Below are 3517 nucleotides of genomic sequence, written 5' to 3'. Positions count from 1 at the left end.
TTTTTTTTTTTTTTTTTTTTTTTTTTTTCAAGAGGGGGGAAATGCTACTTACGCACATCAATGTGCCGGACTCCATATAAATATGCCTACCGGCTAAAACCCCCCCCCCATACACCTGAGCCTAGCCTGGATTCGCTAGGTTTATTTCAACATTAGGCGTAATAACTGTATTGTGACGTTAGGTTACTCTTACTACTTCTGGCGTCAACATCTATGGTCATTGGTGTCTGAACCTTTCTTAGTGTATAGCCGGCTTCTGTAATAAATGTTCTTTCATTACACACATTTCCATTTCTGAACAATGAGCTGTAATAAGCTTCTAGACAAAAAACAAAAAAAATTGTCATTGTTATAAAATAATTTAATTTTCAATATTAACTTTGCTAAACCCAAGCAAGTGCACACTCAAATCATTCTGCTCCTCCTACTTATCTAGACTATACAAGAAGTACCACTATAAGTATGGTTTGTGTTGTCCTGTTGAGACATCAAGTTCCCTGAAGTGGCTAGTTAACTATCCTCTACTGAGTTGGTTATAATTTCTAAATTTTATTTTAAGTTTTCGCTTTCTATTTTTGTACCTATCATTGTAAAATTCTGAAAATGGTTAAAGTTACGTGAGTGCCCTTTTACGTATAAGCTTTTTTTTTTTTTAAACCCTGACATATCAGTTTCACAATTTACGTACTTTAAATAGATTAAAATCAAATGTCGGGTACATTGTACGGATTGTTTAATACATTCACTTTAAAAGGTAAACAGTGATCTAAAGTAAATACATTTTATTTAAAAAGTAAATAAAATCTAACAAATTAAATAGCTTTCTAAATTGTCAGAATTTTTTTTTTTATTTGTTTATTAATTGTGAACCTTCCCTTATTTATTTGCAAATGTTCTCCCTCTCACTCTCAAATGTAAACAAGAAAATCCATTTAGAAAATAAATTGAACAGTTTAATTAATTAATTACAAACATTTGTTTGTACGCGCCTGAGCTATACAGGAGGAAAAAATTGGATTTTGAATTTGTTTGTAGTTTACTGTGTTCTCTCACCACCACACCAGCTTACTGACTGTTAGCAACTACCCTGACAATCCTGTAGCTAAGCTGTATTCCCATAAATCTATATTGCTATCTCACTTTAGAACATTTATTAATAAAATTGAATGTTATTTCATTCAAATTTCATTTGGTTCTCTGATTAAAACAAAAAAGTTTTCAATAAAAATGATTTCCTAGTTTTGAATTTCTTCAATCGATTTTTTTTTTATTTATTTTCTTTAAAAAACTACTTATCTTTAATTTCATCTCCTAAATTGAGAACAAATACTGTTTGGAATTGCCCTCTTCATTACGATCTATGTCTAGAGAAGAAGATCTGTTCCCGATTCACTATCTAGAAAAGTGTAATAAATTCCACAATCTACTTGGTTAACTCCTCAACCTTCTATTGATAAGTCGACAGTTTTATTTCAAACCATCATTTATTAGTGTTATTGCTGTATGTTTTCTGTCAAATTTTCAAAACCATTTTAGAAATTCTGTTCTTGTTCCTGAAGGACAATCCGAAATCTCACATTTCTCTACTTTAGCTGGCCCCTAATTTAATTGTTATAAAGTCACAATGGCTACTTATATCCAAGTGAACCTCTACCTCTTTTAGGAGTGTTAAAAGTTTTATTACTTCTGCCGTAAAGTGCCTAGTGCTTGCAGAATGAAGATATAGGCAAGACAATTTATGTGAAGGGCAGGATGGCTGTCACTAACAATAATTTTTTTGTCAACAATGTACTTACTAGTTGTGTTTCAGTGCCCTTTATGTTGCAACTAGTTTAGTCTTTAAGTTAAATTCATTGTTTTAGTGAATTATAATATTAAAAGAACGCGTCAACATATATATTATGAACTTCATGTTCGATTATATCACCCTCTGTCAAAAAAGAGAAGGTAATACAGAAGTAAAATGATAATTCATAAATTTTATCATTATTTGGAGATAAAATGAAATCCAACCAGCTCAAATGAGTTTTTTTGTTAATAAATTTGGAAAGAGAGGGAAGATATTTCAATAAATGAGAAGAGAAACAGAATTGGCGCTGAGGTAGAGAGGAACCGACCAATGTAGAACACCGCCAAACTTTCGGCTCTCGACGTATCAGCCCATTAATCAGCACAAGCTTATCTAAATGATAATTAATGAGTGCTTTTTACCTGCAGCTTTCACATAATTATAATACAGGTGATTACAAATCGTTATTCATTAATTAATCCTGGGCAAATGTAATATCCCATGTTAGAATCCAGGAGATTGGATAAGGTCATTTAGAAAATAAAAGTAATCACAAAAAAAAAGTCACAAAAATTAGGGAATGAGCTAAATGTTGGGTGATATTGGAGAGCGTTCTGTGAATGTAAGCAGTGGGGGAGCCTAGAGCCGACGTACTGGATAGTGAGGAAGTGCCATACCAAGCTAATTTATGTCCAGGCTGGTGGTATCCATTCGTTATGAATATACATTCCATTGTCTTTTATGTTTTGTCCATTTCAAGCGATTATTACTACTATCTGTATATATATATATATATATATATATAAAATATTAATATAAATTCATTACTCAGAAGGCTGTGTACGTCTCTCTTTCACTTGGTGTCTCTAATTTTATGTCGTCCATTTATCAGCGATATTCTGTTGCCAACAAACAATTAAATAATTAATTCTTTCCTGTCATAAAATACTACAACGAAATGTATAGAATTCCTTTTTTTTACACTTTTTATTACCTCTCACCAAAAAAAAGTGTACTTTTTCTTTAATTAATGGATTAATATTAATTTTGACAGTTTTTCATTTTTATTTACTTTAAAAAAATTTTTTATTTATTATTTTAGTGTAATTTAAAACTAAAACAAAGTTAAAAACTGTAAATGTGTTATGTGTAATACAAAGTCGGGTTGTTAGATTGGAGAAGCCAACACTACCATCCTCTCATGAAAGCAGTAGATCGTGGGGCTATATCCTCTTCAATCTCCCTGGCAGATTACATAATAATGCGAGAGAAGAAAAGTGAACTATTATAGGGATTGAGGTGTGAGCTGTTGTAATGAAATTTTATGAAAACGAATTTTCGCTATGAAAACAGTTAATTAGATCGTTATGAAGAAGTTTTATTGGAAAACGAAACATTAAGGATTTGTCGAACTATATTTGGATACAATGGATTGGATTCACAGAAAGTTGGAACGTTTGGTCGATTCCCATACTTTACTTCCATATGTCCAAATTAGTTCTTAATAAGTGTAAGAGTTGAAAATTTGGTTGGGTCCGCGGGGCTGGATAAAATGACATTAAGAAGTTGTAGGGATACTACAGAAGTTGCTACCTTGGGCTTAAGTATGTTTATGGAAATCCCAGAGGAGCTGAATTCCAGCCAAATAATAACTTATCCCCTAGAACCACTAGGCACCTCTAATTTACCCGGGCGAGTATTTATTTCGCTCCTGGAACAATAGAGAGT

General features: G+C 32.0%; 1 protein-coding gene across 10 annotated transcripts in view; it reads left to right on the top strand.

Moving 5' to 3' along the window:
• The window catches only part of LOC141452598 (TOX high mobility group box family member 3-like), a 268943-nt gene that overhangs the window by 243421 nt on the left and 22005 nt on the right, over positions 1–3517 (top strand). The window lies entirely within an intron of this gene.

This window comes from Rhodnius prolixus, unplaced genomic scaffold (genome assembly GCF_049639745.1).
Source record: "Rhodnius prolixus isolate KJV_2025 unplaced genomic scaffold, Rpr scaffold_3, whole genome shotgun sequence".
Lineage (NCBI taxonomy): Eukaryota > Metazoa > Arthropoda > Insecta > Hemiptera > Reduviidae > Rhodnius > Rhodnius prolixus.
Note: the sequence above shows the minus strand (reverse complement) of the source record. Positions and strands in the feature narration are given on the sequence as shown.